This window comes from Perca flavescens, chromosome 1, assembly GCF_004354835.1.
Source record: "Perca flavescens isolate YP-PL-M2 chromosome 1, PFLA_1.0, whole genome shotgun sequence".
Lineage (NCBI taxonomy): Eukaryota > Metazoa > Chordata > Actinopteri > Perciformes > Percidae > Perca > Perca flavescens.
The window spans coordinates 17,701,711-17,726,171 of record NC_041331.1 but is presented as its reverse complement, the minus strand read 5'-3'; the positions used below and the strand labels follow the sequence as shown (position 1 = coordinate 17,726,171).

The 24,461-nt window shown below is 42.7% G+C and overlaps 1 protein-coding gene across 11 annotated transcripts in view; it reads right to left on the bottom strand.

Annotated features, from left to right (window-relative positions):
* The window catches only part of baz2ba (bromodomain adjacent to zinc finger domain, 2Ba), a 69,594-nt gene that overhangs the window by 40,665 nt on the left and 4,468 nt on the right, over positions 1–24,461 (bottom strand). For 10 of the 11 annotated variants that reach the window (XM_028592811.1, XM_028593210.1, XM_028592976.1 and 7 more), the window contains exon 2: positions 15,477–15,517. The gene's annotated coding sequence lies outside the window, so the exon portion shown is untranslated. Of the gene's footprint in view, positions 1–2,402; positions 2,425–15,476; positions 15,518–24,461 lie in introns of those variants that run through there. The other variant, XM_028592897.1, reaches the window with a different exon arrangement.

Sequence of the window (24,461 nt, the reverse complement as noted above, 5' to 3'; positions counted from 1 at the left end):
CACCTTACAGAACACAGTTAACCTAAAAACTCTCTCGGGGTGAAAAATGGTACCTATACATTTGTTTGTTTATACATACAGTAATGTATGACAAAAATGACCCCAAAACAGCAGCTTCTCATATTACAAAAGACGATAAGCCGATCGAAAGAAATGTCTTCACAATTATTTCGATAATCAATAAATCTTTTAAGTGAGCAAAATAACAAAACTGCACTACCTACTCCACCTAGTCTCTCACTCTGCTTTTTATCCTTTCCTGTTTTGGTTGAAATCAACATTAAAAACACCTGAACGTAATGGGTTCATTAAAGCACCGTGGCATTGCGTTCAACAAAAACAGACACGTGCTAAATGGCAACTGAAGGTAAACATAAGCATTAAGCACTTAACATGAGGCAGTAAACAGAGAACATGTTAGGTGTTTACAATTGCACACAATTCACAGTGTGCCAGTACTGAAATCAGATGAATGTCTTAAATGCTATTTGGGTAGTTTCAAAACAACAATCTGGCAACATAAGCTCTGATGAGAGAAAAATCCACTTGCATTAAACTCAATATGTCAATCACTTGGATTCCTCTGTTCAAAAGGGTGCTTTGCTTAATACTAAACATGTGAAATGACTGGCTGGAAGAGAATAGTGTTGTATTGACAGAGAGGGAGGCAAAGCAGCGGGCAGTCAGCCACTCTGTTCTGCTTCACCGCAACATGGGAGGGAGGCCAGCATGGACACACACACACACACACACACACACACACACACACACACACACACACACACACACACACACACACACACACACACACACACACACACACACACACACACAGATGTAAAAACATACACACATGCATGTACACACTTGCACAAATGCACACACACACAAACACACACTGATACTCTTCCTCTTGCTCTCTCTCGCTCACACACACACACACACACACACACACACACACACACACACACAGTGCAGCAGGTGAGGTGCCAGCACATCACAGCGCTGCCATTTTTCAGTGTCTTGCTCAGGGAGAAGCGCTCTGACATTTTATGAAGCACTCTGCAGAAATCAGCAGCTTGTAATGGCGGCTGGACTGTCACTCCTTTCCACTCCTCACACTCCCTCTATCTCCTTTCCTCACACTGCTTTTAAGATATTATCTCCCTTGATTAGCATAATCTAATCAATTTTACAAAATTGGCTTTTAATTACAAAGAACAATCTCTTCTTCTTCTGACTCTATGTTTTAAAAATGTCCTCAGTATTTAAAAAAAAAAAAAAAAAAAAAAAAAAAGACAGAGGCAAGAAGTAAAACACCAAAGGTTACAAAATGCTACCCATCACACACTCAAGTGAGAGAAATGAGTAAGATTGATGGCTAAAGGGCATAGACGGCAGAAAAATCAGGAAGAAATACAGATCCTTGGGTTCATCTTTAAATTGCAGGTTTTTCTGAAAGAATGTTTTGTAGTCGTAAATGCCCCTCCACTTTATGTGAGGTGGTAAAGTCATCTGTGTTTATAGTAAACCTTGGAATCATGGCTGATGATATTTCTGTACGTGCTTACTGGAAAGGCCTTATGATTAGAAACCCAGCTGTTAAATGTGTCCTCTACATAAAAACAAGGATCTATCACCATGATTAACTCTATGGCTTGTTGTTGTGCCTGACAAGCTCTTTGTTGAGCAATGATTAACAGCGAGTGACTCTACAAACCTCTGCTAGCACATTACCACAATGTTTAGATTAGCCAGCCCCTCATTGAAGCCATTACTGCTGTTGCTAAGCTAACAGTCGTCTTCGGAAGCTGGACAGCAGGCAGCCTGTGGCCAAACAATTAACAACGATGACAAAGCTTGGCAACCGTGCTCTAAACTTTCCCCAAAGTTTCACTCAGGGCCAGCACATTTTAGAGTAACCCAGAATGGTATGCCCACAGGAAAAAAATGTGATTCAACTTGAAATATGTGGGAAGTGTCGAGGCCAAATCTCTCAGTGTAGGCTACGCTAATAAACCTCAAACTAAGCCGATTTCATTAATGTGACATTAGCATTTGTAATGAGAAAAGGGGAACAACCCCTTGGGACATTTGTGTACTATATTACAAAAATTACAAACCACACACACACATGCATGTCCATGCGCATGCACACGCACGCACGCACACACACACACGCACACACACACACACACGTTAACACATACATGTACAAACATATAACAACAATAGACACAAACTAAGCCGCAATATCAGACACTCATTTACATCCATATTACACAAGAATCACAGCATGCAGCCAAAGCACAGAGAGAAAATGTATTTGCTTAGGTTTTATAATGAAATATCACAGCTTAGTCTCTGTAAACTAACTGTGACAGTTAGTAAATCTGTCCAACCTTTACTGATGAACTGAGCAGATAATTCCAGACAAATAAAGCCAGGCATTCACTCCCACTCTACCACTCCAGACAGAAAGTAGGGGAGGAAGACAGTGTCAAGGGCAAATCTTCAACGATTCCATCACTTTATTTGAAAATTGCCAGTACATGACGTCTGTGGTACTCCCCGACTTGGAACTCGTACGACGACACTCCTTGTCTCTTTTTCGACAAAACAACTGCATTCATTAACTTGTTCTTCCCCTCTTCAGACGCCACAGCAGTCCTGGCAAGCATCTACATGTTGATTTGTTGGGTAAGTGACTGTAAGGTTTTCATTAAGTCAATATTGAGCTGTACATTTCTAAATTGAACAAAATGGCCTTTCGGGCCTGACCATTGCCCCTTTGTGATTAACTGTTGTTTGTGTGAGTTAGTGAAGTCATGACCTACTGACCTAAAGATAAAGCTGAAAGCTTGGATTTTAACTAACAGTGAGATAACACCCAGTACTAGTATTTATGGAAGAATGTGCCACTTTTATGTTTCTGTGTAGGTTACTTCCATGATGTGTTAAGATGATACATTTGCTACAATTACAGCATATTTTCTGATGTCTTTCAATACTATTTTATATGAGAAGATATCTTTATTAATTGATTTGGATATTGAAATGCATTTCAATTATTGAATATTGCATTGTGGAGGTCTTAAAGAAATTGTGGATCAGAGAACACAGAGATGGTTTAGGGTTGATATATTAGGGATGGAAACATTCAGTATATGGCTACAAGAACATTTGAATATCTTATCTTACACTTTTTTCTGTAGAAGATCCATGAAGACACATTACATTCATATTTAAATACATTCAATTTAAAGCATGGAGCAGTGATTTGGAAAAAAACATGGGAGTACTGACACTTGTTAGAGACAGGAGTATTGACTAAAAAGACTCCAAGAAAATTGTGCATTACACATGTCAGGTGAGAGACGTGCATTGAGTGAAGGTAACAGTGATCTAAAGCCATTCAAATAAGACCCAGCAGCAAGGAGTCACTTCATCAGTTTATAAAATGTATAAAACCCTTTATAAAAGATCCAGGCCTGCATACCATATAATAACTAGCTGCTTGTATGCCTTTGCGTTTGGTTTGTATCCAAAAGATTTCTCCACTCGAATGTCCTTGCTATGCACTGAGATGCTTACTGACAGCGACACAAAGCCTTGTAATGACGTTTGCTGCCCCCAATAATGAAAGTGGTCTATAATCACAGGATAAAAGCTGCCTTGTCTGGATTTACAAGACTACAAAACTAACAACATGTAACTTTTTTTAGAGGGGGTGACATGCAACAAAGGTCCCCTGTCAGAGTTAAACCAGATATGTTGTGGATACTTGGTATGTATTTTGCCCCATAAGGGCATCAGGACACCCCAAAAGCAACATATTTTCCCCCATAAGCCTGTAACTGCGTTAATAAAAAAATATGTTGCTAAAAGATGAGTGTTTTCTGTTTTTATGACAGTGAAAAAACAAACAAATCTGTTGCAATTGTTGCATAACTTGTAACTAGTGAAAATCCACGTTTACTTGTTTCCAAACGTCTAGGTAATAAATTAAAGCAACATGCCAATTCAGCATGCACTAGGAACGCTAAACAGGCCATTATTAATCAGTTTAACTATGAGCTCCACTGATCCATGCACCTGTTTTTTTCCACTAGCTTTTTGTACTTCAATAGTGCCAGAAAAGTAGGTATGGATGTGTTGAATTGTGTCTTTTTGTGCGACATTAAAACTAACTGTAAAATTTGAAGTGCTACAAAACTTAACTGTATGACACCAATGCATGACAACTGTGTCTGTAAAGAGTCCCTGAGTAGGCTTAAAAATGACATCAGTTCAAGGAAATTCACATTTCAGTGAGCTGAGATAAAGCCAGGGCTGTACAACATGGTGGTCACCACAGTTCGCCTCGAGGCATGCATAATGTTACTTTCACCCAGTTTGTTCCTCTTTCTCTCTTTCTTGCTGCTCTGTTATTGTGACATCTGATTCAAAGTAGCTCTGGAAAAAAAAAAACTGCTCCCAAAAGATTCAGCGAATGATGTCCGCAAAGTGAAAATGTCATTGTCCAATCCTTGTGTTCTGGTTTCTGTGCCCCTGCCTACCTTTTCATCATTGTCAAAATGACAAAATCAGGGCAGGGTATATCTGGCAACACATACAGAATATTACAACAGCTTGGATTTTTTTTTCACAAAAATATTTTACATGGATGAGAAAATGTTTTTATTCTTTTGCCCTTACGTGCAGAATAAAAAGATGATAAATGAGCGTCATAGTGGGAAATCGCTTTACTCTACCATTTTGCCGGTATCACCTTCCTGCCTTCTATCCAGGTCACTTTTTCTCACCCCTGGGGGCAAACAAGAAGACCTTATTACAAGTCCAGCTGTGCCTTTAAAAGAGTTTTGTCACACCAGTGATGCGGTGCTTCGAAATGCTGTGCAGAATATCCACAAAATAGAGCTCCTTTTTTTCCATGTGACATGGCCCTATTTCCTGTGTCACCACACTTCCTGTGTGATTTTATATAAAAAGTCAAAATATTTGAGCCCCTATTGTTGACTGTGTGAAGCCCAGGCTTGAGATTACTGCACTGCAATCACACTCCCACAGGTGGATGTACACACGTGACCGTAAATACACACACATACGCAGACACACACACACACACACATCGACACACAGAGTGTCAGACTGAGCGTCACCCTCGTGTCACACCATCTTTTAATGCGAAACTATATACACTGGCCCATCCACTGAATCCTAACCCTTATAGTTGAACCAATCACAGAGTCCCATTTTGTTACCTGATATTATTTAAGATGGAGCTAAGGAGGGGGGAAAAAAACAGAATAGCTTTGGCTCTACGTGAATGTATGCTTGTGTTTTGTGTGTGTATCTGCGCCTATGTCACGACAAGCTGATTCCTTGTGTGGTGAGGCTGAAACCGAAGCTGCCTGGGCCTGTTGTTGATAGCTGTGTCTCACCCACTCACTGCCCCAGAGGGAGTCAGGACCAAGACCACTGCTCAGGGTCTGTCTGTTCACACACATGAAACACAGGCTTGGATTACACAGGGCTCAAATATGACTCATCCCAAGGAGGGGGTGGAGGAAGGCCCTCTCTGTTGTTTTGCACAAATGCACACGCACACACACACACACACACACACACACACACACACACACACACACACACACAGACACACACACAGACACACACTGCCAGCAATCATAGCTACATCACAGGCTCAGAGAGAGGACCTTGTGGTTCCACACACCTGCCAAAAACAGATGTTAGGAATAAATCAGAGAGAAGCTCTGAGTAAAGAGAAGCTCCACACTGCCGTAACTCCACTAACTCACTACACAGTACACTAACTGGAAAGCAAACAGCTGCACATGACAACACACACCAGTGATGAAAGTAACAATAGCCCGCATGCACCTGACATGCATACAGAGAGAGAGGCTACATTGTGGTGGGAGAGGGAGTATTTTCCCCGTTTTCCTTCTCACAGGCTCCACTTGTATTTTTGAGCTCTGTTGTGTTACTGTGTAACTAGCTCCCATCCTTTGGAGCTGTGGGTTTTTAAGTGCAACTGTTCTGGAAGAAGCTGAAATCCTCCGACGACAGACAAACAAGTCACAACAAGGCTGAAAGCAGTGTGGGCGGTTTGGAGAGGAAGCTCGTTTTTTCCGCTGCTGACTAGGTGAATTTCATGATTTCTAAATTTAAATACAGCACCACCGGGTTTCAAAGATTCAGCACGCTCACAAAGTCTTCCCTTTGAGTAGTTGGGTTGCACCAAAGAAAAGCAGCTATTACATGGGACTGTGACCTCTAAAAGCATAATTCAAACACCAACACAACATCACCCTACATCCTGTCAGCCCACTGACACACTTCCAGAAACCATGTGTCAAAAAAAGACTACTACTAGCGTATCTTTTGGCTATGCTTAGCCTTTAGGGTAACAGGCTGTGTGCGTGTGTGTGTGTGTGTGTGTGTGTGTGTGTGTGTGTGTGTGTGTGTGTGTGTGTGTGTGTGTGTGTGTGTGTGTGTCATAAACAGACACCCTTCACGCTTTGTTGACCAGAAACCGGATAAAACAGTGAGTTAACCAGCAGCGCACTGACATTATCTCTTCTTTGCTGTCCTGGAATGCCAGCCTGCTGTGGAACTCCGAATATGTGACGTCCTGTCACACCACATAATGTTTCTATGTGTGAATATGTGTGCGTGTGCAAACTCAGGAAAGCAGCGAGTGTGGGTGTTCTGCTTTGTCTTTCCACATTAAAGGCACATGCCAAGTGTGAATGTATGTATGGGTCTTAATACTTGATAACATCTTAAAATAGAAAAAGACCATGAGGCTCACAATGACTATGAAACTATGTCGTCCGAGAAGTCCAAATCCAAAGAACAAATCAAAAAAGCAACAAACCAATAGCTTTGAACATATTTATTATTATTATCTTTGATCCAAGAAAGTTTGCTCCCATCCAGGCATACAATCACTAGGCAAAACAAAGCCCAACTCTGGCCCTTGATGTCGATGAGTCTAACATCCATGACTCAAGAGGTCAGGCAGCCCATCCAGGCTGAGCATTAGGGGTTAAGGGGATGAATCCAAGTGTGAAATGTGAGACGACAAGCCAACATGGTTTCTCAGGCAACAAATAGAAAGGCGACAAACATATCTCTGTGACTGTGAGGAACGTGAGGTATGTTGGGAAGAAAGACTGACTCGTCATCAATGATTTATATGAGAGCAAGATGAAGAAGGAATTAGAGTGGCTTTCTGAACTGTCTGAGTTTAGACATGTTAATCAGTAATAGCCTGGTGTACTTCAGACGGGAGGAGTGTGAGCGCATTGGTGTGTGTGTGTGTGTGTGTGTGTGTGTGTGTGTGTGTGTGTGTGTGTGTGTGTGTGTGTGTGTGTGTGTGTGTGTGTGCGTGCGCGCGTGTGTGTGTGTGTGTCTCTGGCAAGTACAACACCACTTGGACTTGAGCTGGTTGAGGCAAGAGAAAGCTCCAGACCAAGAGATAATCCATCTGGACTGTTTCCTTACAAAACATATGGAAAAATGCAGAAGCTTTTTTTTCCGCCCACAATAGCTATTAATATCTTGCACAGAACCTTTGCTCCTGTCCCACTAAGGACTGGAATTCCTGCTGAAACACAGTCATCTAGGAGGATTAGATAAAGGCGGTCAGGCATTTTCATGCACTCACCATATGTATTCTGTGAGAGCAAGGATGAGCATATAGTCACATAAACATATTGACTGATAGGTATGCACTCAACATGTTCTTCTGTCTCTCTCTCTCTCTCTCTCTCTCTCTCTCTCTCTCTCTCTCTCTCTCTCTCTTCCTCCCTCTCTCCCTTCCCCTCTCTCTATCTCTGTCTCTCTTCCTCCCTCTCTCCCTTCCCCTCTCTTTTTTTTCTCTCTTTCTAACACACACACACACACACACACACACACACACACACACACGCACACACAGTTAGGTAAATTGAAGTGACATAATCTGAAACCTCAGACACGACATGACTTAGTCCGCTCAGGTCATTTAAACAAAGATAGCCTTTCTTTGCCGCTTTGAAAATAATTTACTCTAATATCAAACGGACTCCTAAATAATCACACCAACTACCTGACAGGAATTGTTCACAGCAGCGCCAAAAAAACGTTGTTAAAATGACAACGCTGTAAATTGTTTTAATTATAGCCGACACAGATAACAGCCTGTGGAAACGTCAACCTTTTCTTCGAGCCCTCTGCAAGATCCAAACATACAGTATTCACTGGAAAACACTGTTTGTTGTATGTGTGTATGCGGGTGAATGTCTCTGTGTGTGTGTGTGTGTGTGTGTATGTGTGTGTATATGTGTGTGTATATGTGTGTGGGTGTGTGTGTGTGTGCGTGCGTAAGTGTGTGTGCACGCGTATGTGAATACAATATTCATTTTGCTGCAGGAGGACAATCTATGCATAACAATGAGAGGCGCTAATGAAATCAGCCATCAACCTGCGATACATACATATTAAAGCAGGACCTCAGAGTGTCATTCGCTTAGTGCATCATTTGTTCCCACTCGTTTTTTTCTCTCTGCCACCTGACCTTTAGAGTATGTACCCCCCCTCACTTCTCAACTCTAAAAATAGGACGTGTATCTGCAGTACTGTGGCATTATGCATAACATGCATGTGTGTGTATGCAGCATTACGCGGATATGACAATACATTTCATAAATTAATTGATTTGATTTGTGCACTGAGAGCAAGAAAACACATGATATTTTAGGATTTTAAATATAGACAACTTAAGTTTGATTGTCCAAAGTTTCGGGGTCTAAAACCACCTTTGAACAGAGGACGATCAGAATAACAAATGTTTCAGAGCTGTACCTTCAGTATAATATCATATCATCCCAGCTGCCGAGGAGAGACGCTCCTCCCTTCCCTCTAAGCATGCTTCACAGCTCTGGTCTCTCTGTCTCTCCCCCTCTCTCCCTAACCCCCACCCCCACGCTGGCAGGGAAATGGATCCCTCCACCTGACAGTGGCCATTTTGAGCCTTCTCTCCTCTCCTCTCTACTCCAGCTTCCTGGTAAACAATGGGAGAGGGATAATTGATCAAACAGCCAGGGAACCCTCTGAGCAGGGGAAGGTCACCGCCCGCCAGCCTAGCTCACTAAGGAGGAGAGAGAGGAGGGGGCGGGGGGTGGGGAGGGGTGGTGGATGTATGTGTGTCAACGTGTGTATGTGCATTTGTCGTTGTGTACATGCATGTATTTCATTTATTAATGTGTGTGACCAAATGTGCAAAGCAAAAAAAAGGAGAGACGGACAGAAATTAGAAATTGGTGTGTGTGTGTGTGTGTGTGTGTGTGTGTGTGTGTGTGGGGTGGGGGGGCTCTCTCTCTGACGCTCTTGAGCTGCCATTTTTCTTCCCTGACAAAGACTCCATCTGCCACAGAGCCATTTGCTGCCTCCCGAGTCGGCAGAGCATTCCGCACGCCGTGTTCACCTTGATGTCACCTCTACACAGCTCACGCCTTGCTGACGCTGTACACACACACACACACACAAACACACACTCAAACACACAACACATTCCTTTCCTCTTGTATATGCACGTATATGCTCATTGTCTCGCACTCACAAACAAACACACTTTCAGTTTCTGTCATAAATACTATCTTTGCACTCTCATACACACACACACACACTCACTCACTCACTCACACACACACACACACACACACACACACACACACACACACATATTGAGTGTGCATGTGTCTAAGCAGCGGCCCTCCCTCTCCTCTGCATGGCTGATATCACTGTGCAACCATCGCCGCTGTGCATTGTGGGAGTGTCTGTTGGGGCAGAGAGACGCGACAGGGGCTGAGGGATTCACACGCCTCTGAAAGACAGCCAGAGGGAGAGAGGCAGGAGGGGAGGGAGGCAGGGAAAGAGAGAGAGAGATACGGAGGGGGCCGGTAACTGGAAATGAGAGATGGCATTTTAAAGAGGAAGCTGAATTTCACCTGCAATTACCGTAGCTCCGGGGCACATAGCTCGGTTAAGAGACATTTCATTCCAAAGCCACCGCGTATAGCTGCCGCACTGAGCCCTGAGAGGCACATAAAGAAGGAGGGAGAGAGAAAATAGAGCGGTGGCAAACTCTCCTCAGCCCAAGATGGCCCTCAGCAGATTCAGTGATGAAAGGGAGAAGGCAGCCAGGGATGTAACTGGTAAATGAAACCCAGCAGAAAAAGCTGGAGAGGAAAAAGGAGGAAAAGAAAAGAAAACAAGGACAGATAAAGAGACAGAGGAAAATAAGAAAAAGGGTATCTCATTCAGTAGGCCCCAATTCGGCCATCTGCACACCAGACCAGACAGCTGAACTGGGCCTCAGAGAGCACACAAACACACACAAACACATGCACACGCACACATACTGAACAAAGAGCAAATCAAATCAAATAAACGCAGATACTCACACTGTGTTTAATGATTAATATTATTCTTGGTATTCGCTCTTCTCTTTCGATGAAACCTCTCTCTCTCTCTCTCTCTCTCTCTCTCTCTCTCTCTCTCTCTCTCTCTCTCTCTCTCTCTCTCTCTCTCTCTCTCTCTCTCTCTCTCTCTCTCAGAACTCCAAATGGAGGTGTGATGGTTTCCCCGAGGCTCAATGTCCTGGCTAGTTTCACCAGGCACACTGTTGTGTTTCATAGGAGAAGTGTGACTGCACAAATACAGTAATGAGCCCTCATTGGGAGCTGGGGGCCTCCTGGCGCTGCTAATGGCTCCTCTGGACTACAGCTGTAGCCAGGTTACAACCTGGCCTGGCTGACAGGCCCAGTAGGGACAAACGATTCCCAGCCACAGGCACACATTGTAGTCAGAAAACCAGGTCCATAGTGAACTATGTGTTTGGTGTGTGGGTGTTTGAAGTAGGGAAGGAGGAAAAAAGATCTGGGTAGCGGGTTAGGGGGGCAGGAAGCTGTGGACGATGTCAAGAGACAAGGGGGCCATGGTAGGAACAGAGACCAAGGAATAAGGACAGTTGAAGAGATGTGGTTTGGCCATAAACGCAGCAGATAGACCCAATAACCCCTGAAGGCTCTCATAGGGCAACAGCTGGCATCGGATGTGAGTGGTGTGTGTGTGTGTGTGTGTGTGTGTGTGTGTGTGTGTGTGTGTGTGTGTGTGTGTGTGTGTGTGTGTGTGTGTGTGTGTGTGCGTGCGTGCATGCGTGCGAGTGTGTAAGAGAGACAGAATGTGAGTGTGTGTGGTCTAATAGTCATATTAACAAATTTGGCTTTTTTTTTTTTTTTTTTTAATGTAAGCAAAATGTATATATTCAGTTAACATTATAGCAAAACCATCAAGGACAATAAACATAAAGTTGTTTTGCATACAAGCCGGTTTTAACCTTCAAACCCAGTAAACCATGTGACGGATTCATTCTTGCAAACTTATATTGGCACCAATCGAGAACTTCATTTAGCCATATGCTTCTTAAAATGGCAAAAATGTCAGTTTTGCTGAAGTACGTGAAAATTAGAGCTGCAAAGATTAATCGATTAGTTGTCAACTATTAAATGAATCGCCAACTATTTTAATAATTGACTTAATTATACATAAATATACATTTTATGAAAAGAAGTAAAAATTATTTGATTCCAACTTCTTAAATGTGAATATGTTCTAGTTTCTCTAGTCCTCTGTGACAGTACACTACATATCTTTGAGTTGTAGACAAAACAAGACATCTGAGGTTGTCGTCTTGGGCTTTGGAAAGCGCTGATTGTCATTTTTCACCATTTTATTTATATAACAACTTATCATTTATTTGAGAAAATAATGGACAGATTAATCAACAATAAAAATAATGGTTAGTTGCAGCACTAGTGCAAATGCTCTAAAATAACACCCAATCAAGACATCAACAATTTGATGAACAGCCAAGCAGCAATAAAAAAATAAATAAAAAGTTAACATGATGTGATTGGTCGGTTGGTAGGTAAGAGCAAGATAGCAAAGGCATGATCATCTCCTGTTTTCAAACCTAACAGCATATTAGGCATTAGGGCTGAGTCCAAGGAGCTCAAATTGCAATCCCGTTTGTGTGGGGCTAAAAGGTTTGTGATGTATGGGGCTTGAAGGTCTATGGCTAATGTTTCATACATTACTGGCATGCAATTATGTAACATTATGACACCCAAAACTCAGCATTGTGTGTCCAACATCTCCCCTCTACTACAACAAACACATTAACACACACACACACACAGTCCCACTCTCATTGTTGCCCTCTCTGGGAAAGCTCACAGCTTGGGTTCTTTAGCTTCTGTTTTGTCTGGCTCTCCATTCAAAATGGCCCCCTCATGACCACGCACATTATCGTCCGGGCAGGCAGCCCCCAAGTGGACTGAGGCTCCCTGGGTGCAAGCAGTGATTCATGGCACAAGGGTCTGTAAAAAAGAGCAGCCTCGCCCCATGCAGCAGCCCTTCATGGGGACAAGGAGAGCAGAGGCTGTTGGCAATGGGGGTGAAGAACTGGCTAGAGGACTAAGACCAGACTAATACTAAGACCACGCGGACCAAGGGAGGCAGAAGGGGAACGGTCAGTGTTTTCTTCAGTGTGTGTGTGTGTGTGTGTGTGTGTGTGTGTGTGTGTGTGTGTGTGTGTGTGTGTGTGTGTGTGTGTGTGTGTGTGTGTGTGTGTGTGTGTGTGGAGAGAGAGAGAGTGAGAAAGCGGGAGTGAAAGAGACAGAGAGACATGAATGGGTAAGCCCAAATTAATGCTGCGAGTGTTTCTGTTGAATCTACACTGCTCCCTGTCCCGAGGACAATCTCACAGCAGCTTTTTAACAATCTTAGCTCCGAGGCAAGTGCAAAGTACTAAATGTTTAGGCGTTATCTCTAACACTTCCCCAATCTAACAGAGCACTAGTTTAAAGGGCACTGGGAAAAAAGACACTGTGAGAAACAAAGAGGGCTCATGAATAAGCTGAAAAATGATAGTAGTTGCTAGGATTGATGAAACCCTATTCAGGTCTTGTGACAGGCAGTGAGACACACAAATTCTTTCCCCTCAGGCTAGAAGGCGTAATTTCCCCTTCCACTGTCACAAGAGCATGTAAAAAATTATCTGTAGCTCAATGACTGCCTCAAAGTAATTATCTATCTATCTATCTATCTATCTATCTATCTATCTATCTATCGTATCTACTGTATATATCTGTCTTTTTGTCTGTCTATACTTGCAGATCAAGACACTCAGAATAGAAACACCGGCATGCTGCTCCGTTGTAACACACGGTGGGACGCGGATGGAAATGCTGGCCCCACAGGACACACACGTACACACTTACACACGTACACACACACACACACATTAAGAGCAGACTGCTGTGGGGCTGACGCAAGACTATCTCTGTCTCACGTGTCTCTCCCCTACGGCCGCCCGCTGCTCCTGACCTTCGAGATGTTTTTCTCTCTCCTTCTCCCTCTCCCTTTATTCCTCTCTATTTCACACTCACACACACACACACACACACACACACACACAAACACCCTTCCTCACTCACTCTCACACACACACACACACACACACACACACACACACACACACACACAGACACACACACACACACACACACACACACACACACACACACACACACACACACACACACACACACCACACACACTCAGTATTTTGTCATTAAAAGGCATTGCATTTCAAGCTTGGATCAAGCAGATGGGGCTGCGTAAGCATTGCTGCCCCTTCATGCAGCACCTTGGCTTAAGTACAGATAGTCCACATGCATTACAGCACTCTCCCTAAATGCATGCACACAAACAACATGTGTGAACACACACAACCTCCCTGGAACCAGAGAATCTGCACGGTTGTGGATGGCTGCTTCATGTGGGTACTGTGTAGCTCAGTTGTGTAATGTCTAGCTGATGTAGTTGAATACCTTAAGGCATGCTCCGCAAAACAGGAACACTAAACAGCAGACTAAGGTATCATGTCGTAGCAGAGAAAGCGCCCTGGTTAGACATTCTTACACTAATATATTTATTAGTCCTTTCTGACCAATGGTTCGTGCCTTCTAGTGGCAAAACACTGACAAATATACTCACATAAAGTTCAATGGGTTCATAATAATACACACACACACACACACACACACACACACACACACACACACGTGTGAATGTAATATAATTATATCCATACCATTAGACAAATTTCTCTGTCTTTCTTTCATTTTTTTTCTCAACATTTGCATATTCCTTTGGGTGTTTGAGTTGAGCAGTTCTTTCCTTTTCCCTTCTCTTGTCTTCCAAGCAACAAATGTCAGCTAATTACACCATAGCTGTTTGGATGAGCTCCATCTTTCCCTGTGCTCTTCTGTGCTTGTTCTCTATGGGGCTGCAGGAAAAGTCAGGCAGCCAAGAGACACCATTAGGAACAGCCAGCGGTGGGGTTTGAGCTACAAGTCCGCCCCCCCCCCCTGCACACACACACACACACACACACACACACACACACACACACACACACACACACGAGAAATTGATTCCCCAAGAGAGAGGACTCATCAATACTTATCACAAATGATACAAGCAGCACACACCCAACCTGCAGGGGATATAATATATCATTCACAGCCCGAGATGAAGCAGTAACGGTTAAACAGAATCAGGCCTGCTAACACATACTAGGCTAAAGAGCCAGTCACGGGCAAAACAAGTGTTTCCCTGAGCTCCGCATTCAGTAAAAATGTTTTCATAAAAGATCCCATTCGATCTGGTGACACACTTGCAGGCACAAGGCCATCAAGTCAGGCAACAGAGAAAAGTGCAAGTCATTGTCTGTGTGCTGAACAACAAACTGCCACCTTGGTGTGTGTGAAATGAAGCCTTAGGACGCAGCCGCGCCCCTGAGTACTGCTAGCTCTCACACAGACACAGTGAGAAAACATTGAGAATGAGAAAGAAAGAAAAGAAAGGAAGGAGAGAGGAGGATATTAAAGTAAAGCTGTGCATCGCAATACACATTTACAACTAAACACCATCCTAACCTAGAAGCACTGTAGGGCACAGTTAATAGCCATTTACATTCAGCGCTGGCTCTGAACAGATAGCAAAGTCAAAGGATGTTTATTAGGCGCGTACGTCTCAGACAAATATTCTGATTAGAATGGGAGAAATCTAATTAATTGCTTGATTCACTGAATGAACCCCGAATTTGTAATGTAATCATAACAACTGCTTTTCAAGGGGCTCTTGTTAAATTTAATTGGTGGAGAAAAAAAGCATCCTCTGAATGAATGAAAATCAAATTAGGCCTGAAACTGGAAGAGTCTGCAAGTTTGTTCTGGCTTGGCATAAAAAAAACTGTAAAAGCAGAAGTGTGTGACAAAGGGGCACAAAGGGGGACAGAAGAGACGTAAACACTGTTTAGCAAATGGTGTACTCACTGTTAGTTGTCTTTAGCTCTTTGACATAACTGCTGTAACACCTGGAGAAAAAGCAGAAACAAAAGATCACAGTGGTTCAGGTTAAAAATACAAGTTGATGTTTTTCCGACATACTTTCATTTATATGATAATAAAATGCTTCGATTATATGCAGTATTGTGATAATGCTGAAGGTTTTTCCTTAGAGAGCCTGAAGGGGATGAAGCCCATGAAACTACCTGGATATCAAAGTTACAGGCACACAGCTTAGAATTTGCGGTTTTCAGACACATCAAACAAAAAGTACAGTGACGTCTGAAACACAGCTGTGGCAGCACACACACACACACACACACACACACACACACACACACACACACACACACACAGAAAGATATTCACGCACACAAAAAGTCTCTTTCTCCCTGAGCCCTTTCTTGCAAAACCTGTTTGTTAGAAATGGATCTAGACACTGGAGCTTTGAGTGTGAGGATATTTTTCCCAAACACAAGACCGTTCTTGCAGAGAACCAAGCCTTACTAACGTTCTCACGCCCATCTCTCACTCATTGTCTCTAAGGCCCTCCTGTGCTCTTGCAGCCTGAGTAATCTGAGCAGCTCACCATAACAGACGCCACCCAGCTATGTATGTTTTACTACAGCAACCAAACACACACAGATTGTACAACTTGTATTTAATGCTAATATACGCCTATTCTTGAACATGAATGATATCAGAATCAGACTGATGCGAAACTCCAAAGAAGAGTTTTCTGCTACAATGTCAGTTATAACTTGTGTCAGAATGGCTGGATGGTATCAAACACAGCACAAACTTCTCCTCATACACATGCACCCGGACATAGGGAAGTTGGCTCTGATAGACATTTCCAGACACACAGACACGCCGAAAAAACACAAACAGTGTTTCAGCATGTGTGGGTAGCTATCTAACGAGGTTTTGTTGACAGTAAACACATCCATCTGGTCACATTCAACAGAATTGAGTCTGGTGGACACTTCATCAGCGCGGATGTGGTCAACTCTCACAGTTATGCATTTCTACTTTTTAATGCAATGACAAAATCTTGCACATAGCTTAAAATGTTGTTGTCGTTACCGTAATTCATGTGAATGTCAACTTGAATGAGGGTAAAATACACGGTTCCCACACCTGCTTAAACATCAAATTCAAGGACCTTCACTCAATTGTTCAGTTAAATGTAAGGGCCAAACACGGCGTAGTTTGAGACACGGATTAAGGTTAATTACTGTTACTGTTAATTACTGTTGTTCTATTCTTGCACAAAATATATAAATTCAAGAGCTTTCAATGACCCATGTCAATTTCTCTTTTTTTTTTTAAAACATTCAAAGCCTTGATTCTTTCTGCTCAAAAATTCACAAACTTTTAAGGATTTCAAGGACCCGTGGGAAACATGAAAAAAACAAAATGGGTATACTGCAGTTCATGAGCCTAAGTGAGTTGTCGTTCTAGATGCCCTCCAGTCGTGTCAAAGTGGCACATAATGCATCGCACATCTGTCATTACAGCTGAATTCATCCCTGAACAAAAGTCACCTGCACAGTTGGTGTTGATAACAACCGCAATGATCGAACTGCAGTGCTCGTGTTTGTGTGCATGCATTTAGGGAGAGTGCTGTAATGCATGTGGACTATCTGTACTTAAGCCAAGGTGCTGCATGAAGGGGCAGCAATGCTTACGCAGCCCCATCTGCTTGATCCAAGCTTGAAATGCTGTTGCCAGTTCTGCCGTTGTTGACCTTTTTCTTGTAGTCCGTAGAAATAGCAAAGTCGGTAGCCTTTCCTCAGTTGCGACACCTCTGATCAGGAGAAGACTGCAACTAGTGTCGTGACCACCACGCGCGAGTAGAAATAGTTACGGCGCTCCCATGACGTCACACTGTCGTGTGACAGGTCAGGAATGGCGAGACTACTGAATGCTTTACACACACATACACACACAGACACACACACACTCATGCACGCACACACACACACACACACGCACGCACAGACTACAGACACACACAAATACTTTGATAACTCATCGCAGTGATAATGATAACAGAGAGCCAGGTAGGCTGAATTCATCTTCAGCTTTTTCATAAAAGCCTATTAGTAGATGATTAAAGGATCTCTGCTCATAGGGCTTCAGCACAGAAAATGATTTGCCAGCCACGAGGCAGGTGAATTACACTGGATAAGAAAGCCAGTGCTGTCTGCCATCATTTGCCTGCCTGAGAATCAGGCTGTTAGTCTATTAACCTCATTTTACTGTAAGATCTTACCAGTTTTACATCAATGGCAGATAGATAAAATATCACAAAACACACATTTTCTCTTCCTAACACTTAATGCCTGTAGCCTTCTTCAACTCCAATGTCCTTATAAATCGTGTCAGTATAATGATATTAGAAGCTGCAGCTAACAATTATTTTCATTGTCAATGAATCTGCAGATTAATTTTTTTTTTCAGTTAATCATTTGCCGTATATGTCAAAAAGTAGTAAAGCCTTTTTAAATCTTTAAAAAGCCCGAGATTACATCATCAAATTGCTCGTTTTGTCCAAACAACAATCGAAAAACCTAAGATAATTAGTTTTCTACCACATAAGTCAAAAAGAAAAGCCTCACAACTGAGAAGCTGGAACAAGGGAACGTTATTGCTTGAAAAATGACGGTGAATGTAATAAACGATTCATCGATTATCACAATAGATGCAGATTATTTGATCTACCAATTTATTTATCAACTAAATGTTTCAGCTTCATATGATATATGAAAACTTAAAATTAAATTTAAAAAAAGCATGTTTACCATCAAATTACAGAATAACGTGAACAATTTCATAATTACTTGAATATTACTATTTTATCACACAAGCAATTATTTAATGAGAGACAGCACATGTAATCACGTATAGCCTTTAATGAACAAAGTGATACAAAAAACTTCTGCCCTAAGTTATGTAAGTGAACTACTTTTTTTAGTAACAATCAAATGTCACTTTTATTATAATCATCCTTACTTTGTAATTTCCATCTAATTAACTTGAAAGGCAAAAAAAAACAGAAGAGCAGGAACTCTCTGCAAAGTTATAATTACCTACATTTACACTCCAGGCATGCTCGCACATGGACAGTGTACAACAGAACTGTTATGACATCTCTCTGAATTGTCTTGTTTGGTTTCCCTAATCTACCCCCCTTGCCTCAGCCACACAGATGTTGACTTTACTTTAGGATTCATACAGCGGCTCTCAGGCATCTGGAAAGGGTTAAATACAAGGGTCGGACTTTTGTACCAGCCACAGAAAGAGAGAAAGACAAAGAAAAGTAAAGAAACAAACAAACAAACAAAAATAAAGGGGGGAAAAAAGAAAAAGAAAGAAATGTCACTGTCTTTCATGTGAGCCTCCTTTACAAAGAAACTCTGGTATTTGAGCACGGAAAAAACAAGTGTACTCTGAACATACACATATTGAGATTGGCCTAAAATCCTTTGCTTTTTAATATTTGATGCCTTTTTAGAAGAGCGACAGTGGTGAGGTGTTTGTCTCCGTTATCTCTGTTGATCTCTGGCACACCAGGCCCTGTGGGAGTGAGCTAGTGAGACTTGGCCGCAGACATTTTCCTGAAGCCCCCAGAACAAAACAGGCAAGTCTTGACAATCTGTCCGCCACCGAGTCGTCACACAATCAGTTGCAGGAAACCAATCCCTAAATAGCAGTGATTCATCTCTTCATCACACACAATGCCAGTACACAGTGCACAAAGAAGCTCTCTCTTCCTCTCTCTCTCTCTGTCTTACCCTATCTGTCTCGACCCCCCCCCCCCGCCACCCCACCCCCAGTGTGGTCTCTCATGCTGCTTAAATATAAGTGCTTCTCCCAGCTTTCTTTGCCCTGTGATTTATTGGCAGTGTTTAACTGCAGGGCAGCATCTTTTATTGTTACATGATCTGGGGCTGAAAGCTGACAAAATGGAATCTCTGCGCCAACTACCTTTGTATGTGAGTAAGTGTACGTTCAGGGCAAGGCAGGGAATAAAGAACTTGCGCGAGAAACGTTTGTCTAAGTGCAATTCAAATCATCCCAGCCTCCCGGTGCAGTGTATGTGTGTGTTTGTCATTCCACTAAATGGTTTCTTCCTTGACTTGATGGAACAAGTGCCACCTCAAGGGAACGGGTTACACCATACACAAAAAGTAAAGCACTTTGAAAAAGCTCAGAACATTAGTGCAATCCATTTGTGAGAGGTAACATATATATATATATATATATATATATATATATATATATATATATATATATATATATATATATATATAAAATACCAGGCTTGATTGTAAGCGTCTTTTTTGTCTGTGTATGTACGCACTTTTTTGTGTTGCCATGATAACTCTTCTCTAAATGGCAAAGAGCATGTTGCTGCATTAGCCAATCCACTTCCTTCTCTTGCTTTTCTTTGCGATATGCAGTCAGCCTGGCCTCGCTGGTGACTGTCCCACAGTTGCATTTGGAACAATGATATCAGTACACTATGTGACCAGATCATCGCCAGTAGATAATCATGCGAGCACCGGCCCACACAACAGGTTTGGTGTATCGTTACAGCCTTGATGATCCATCAAGATGATGTGTGAAGGTCAGAGTAGCTGTGACCAGCACAGCTGTCACGTCTTCATCCCAGCACCCTCTTTAACTGGCCTTCCAAAACACTCAGCACAAAACATGGCCAAGTGGGGAGCGCAGGGGGCCAAGGCCAACAGAACATGCCTATAACCTAGGCTGGGCTTGTATCAGGACATGATTACCCTCCATACAATAACACAAGATGTGGTGAAGAGGCGAATCAGAGCTGTTTTGGTGTAATGACATCTGCAACTATGACAAGGAAACTGTTGGCATATCCCGCTATGACAACACAATATGACGTGTATTAGTATTGGCTCTCAAGATTTAATTCAACAAACAATAAATACAGCCTCAATTTTAAATGACTAACAGCTCTGTTGTGTGTATGAGAGGAAAATGCTACTGTGCAGCTGTGTGGAGAGCAGATGTGAATCCACTTTGATTTCAGTGCTTGTGTGTGTGTGCGCGTGTGTGCGTGCGTGTGTGTGTGTGTGTGTGTGTGTGTGTGTGTGTGTGTGTGTGTGTGTGTGTGTGTGTGTGTGTGTGTGTGTGTGTGTGTGTGTGTGTGTGTGTGTGTGTGTGTGTGTGCGTGCGTGTGTGTGGAGCTTCTATTAAATGGATCTGCTGTCTCCTTGATCAAGGGAGTCAATAAAGGGCCAGCCCTGTCAAACCCTCAGGGGTACGTGTGTATGCACATATATGTGTCCGTGGGCCTGTGTGTGTGTGTGTGTGTGTGTGTGTGTGTGTGTGTGTGTGTGTGTGTGTGTGTGTGTGTGTGTGTGTGATGGTCAGATTTTGAAGTACTCTGACAGGTGAGTGATTGAGTGCTTTCATTTCCCTCCAGCGACAACAAGACACAAAAACGCATACATAGTGTACACACACACACACACACACACACACACGCACACACACACACACACACACACACACACACACACACACACACACACACACAGTGGAGGATAGATGGAGAGAGAGAGAGATAGAGAGAGGGAGAGAGAGAGAGAAAGCTGTTGTTTCCTAAAGGATGCTGCTCCTGCCTGCATGCTTAAATTAGCTCTAAATGTTTGGATTACACACGGGAGCTCTCACAGAGGATTTAGCAGCCATAGCCTGGAGTCCGGGGGATGTGTGGATGTTTCCATCTACATCCAAACACACGCACAATACACGCGCAAAACGTGTCCTTATGCAGATCCCAAACATATGTCACTTAATTATCACTCACTGTATTCAGTTACATCCATCTAACTCGGACAAACGACGGGGAGATGTTGGGAATTTAAAAGCAACATGCAGCTCTAAATGTTGTAAAGAGCAGCAGCACGCTATTTCATTCATGTGGGGGCAAGGGTTTCCACATTACACTTTTTTAAGAGTGCAGTCTTGGCTTCTGTTGGTGGGGGGAGGATAGAATATGCTAGCAGACATAGAGACAAGGAGAGAAAGGAGGAGAAAAAGAGAAGGGGAATGAGGGAGGTCAGTGCCCCCAGTCTCAGATAAAGGCCCTCTCCCTCCCTTCTGCCTCGGCTTTCGAAGCCCCTGCCAGGATCGAGAGGCGTCTCACGTTACAGCTGTCTCTCAGTGTCATCGTTCAGAAAAAAAGCACACAAGCGAAAGAGAGCGAGAGACAGACCTAGTGTGAGAGAGACAGACAGAGGGGAAAAGCGGGACAATGCCAAAGACCGCGCAGGGCTAGGCTTTCATAGCTGGACAAGAGAAAAACAACAACAGCAGCAGGTTCAACTGGATGAGGAAGCCCTTGTGGTTTGGCTGCCTGGTGGTGTTTTTTAATAAGTTAAGTTAATGCAACATAAATGTTCACTACAATGTGTGCGCGTTTCAAAAATCGCTGAAATGTGCTTTGACCTTTTCAAGACAAATTAATTCAAAATGTAGTGTGAACAGGGCTAGTCAGATCCTTTCCTCTACGCCACCTGGGAATAAGTGAACACTTTCTTAGAAGAAAAAGGGGGAATAAATGATTTAATACCTTGTTTTGTGTTCGATGAGCAGAGAGAAAGAGAAACGCAGTATACTCAGAGAAAGAGATGGCTCTGGCTGTAAGACTGCGTGTTTATAGGGTGTCTCAGGATTAGACATCGATGAGTATCCATTTTTAACCTTAAAATGCTAAAAACAGCAACATGTCCCAGGTCCAGTAATGACTAATCCAATGACTGCTAGCATTTCAGCCTGCACTGCTAACAAGGTGAGTCCATGTAGGTCAGTGCTGAGTTAAGTTAAATTTAAATTGAATGCTTTTTTTTTTTCTTCTATAACTTTTGCTAGAGATGCCCATGAATTCCAGATAAAAACTTCATGAAGGAAAGGGTGCAGTATATGCAGATTTTCACTCCAAACAGTAGCGCGTTTACAGCCGACACAGTGAGTGCTGATTGTACCAGTGTGGTTTACATAAAACATGGTTAAAAAATAATAATACACATACAGCTACTGCACAGCTAAAGACTGCTTTCCTATTTGTTTTTCTCCAGCCTTGTCATTTCTCATGGCGTTCTGTAGGAGTTAAATATTTAAAATTCTGGCTTAGCTTGGTGCCAGCACAGCTAAAATAAAAGCCTTTGTGGCAGCAGTGACCAGATTTTAAATGCTGAAGAAGATCAATAAATGGGGGCTGTCAAGGCGCAATCTCATGCATCTGTGTGTGTGTGTCTGAGTGTTTGTCCTGTCCCTATGCGTAACTGCCTGTGTTCTTACAGCAAGTAAGTCTTCAGTGTGTGTGTGTGTGTGTGTGTGTGTGTGTGTGTGTGTGTGTAGATGTATGTCTTGTGTGTCTACGTGTGTCTTAACACCCACCAAGACTCACAGCACCCCTGCCTGCTACAAGCTATTCTATAGTATCATTAAGAACCCCACTGACCCAGGAGGCACACCAATAGAGAAACCAATATCATTCCCATTCCCACATCCGAAACCTTCTTCCTATTTCTTTTCCAATCCCAGTATCCTTTTCCCATCTGAGTGCAGCCAGCCAGCATGGGTGAATTGTAGAGCCAAGTATAAATACAGGCCCCCTGCTACAGATAAAGGATGTCAAGGTGTGGTATCAAACTAAATAGCAGGTCTTCCAGACCTTGTCGACATTTCCATAATCAAGTTCCCGCTGAAACAAAATGATGGCCAGCTAACGCGGACAGGGAGGGGAGAAAAACGACAGAAAACATTTTGTTTGTTTTTCTTAGGACAAATCCTTAACATCAAGTTGATGCTGTTCCAATACAGTCCATTTTAGTGAATGTTAAGAGACCCTGAATGTTAAATAACGCTGATGTGATTTCTTTTCAAGAGAAAAAATCCTTTCATAGTTTTGCCATATTTTTTTGTCACTCTTAGGTTTTATAAAGACCACATTAAATGGATGCTTTCAGCTCACATAAAGTGATAACCTTCTTTGCTATGTCTTTTCCGCATGAATATGTGATGAAGACAAACAATGAATTATGAAGGCCTTGTGTGCACGCTGTTCTATGGCTCAACAAAACAAGACGTGCATCTGTATTTTCGCCTCCTCGCTAATGTAGAAAACAAAAACACCCCTGAAGTGGAAAAAATCAGAAGGACCTTTTGAGACTTCATTAAAAGAAACTAGTCTGGACTTTCCAAACAAGGCATCTCTTTAGAGGGGGAAATCAACCTTTTCACCTTGCTGGTGGAAAAACAGGCATCCCAACAAGACAGAGCAAGCACAAACAACCTTGACTTTCATCAAGGAAATTCTCACATTGAATGATAAATAGAGGCCCAGGGGACGAACAGCAAAGAAGCAGCTTATCGCCTTTCCCTCCCAAATTCGGCTGCTCTGTCTTCTGAAAGTCAATGCAGGGTGACCCACTTGCACTTTACATTGCTTATTGTTTGGTAATTAATCCGCCATATGTAATCCATGCAGAAATGTAGGGACAACTAAACTGGCTGTTGATTTGTTTGGTCTTAATTAACAGTTTTTGTTCCATTTGTTTTTACAACAGGAGGCATATGTGCCCTATCTCATTAGCTTGGCTTTCAAAACATAGATGCGTTTCTCATTATACAGACACAGGCAGACAGTTCTGCTCAGATGGCTCACGTTAAAAGTGGCCGTCACTGAGCGTACACTTTAGACAATTATTTGTGTACCCTGATGATTATCAGGACATCCAGTGGACATGCAGTGTTACCAAAATAGCAAGGTAACAGAAGGTTAGGTAGATCAGCCAAACTCTAACCAAGTTTGTAGCTGAGAGGACATTAACCTGCGAGGCCATGTAAACACATGTATCAATATGTGAGTTTGCAGCGTGGGCCTGTAACACACAGCCACAAAACAGTGGGCCAAGACAG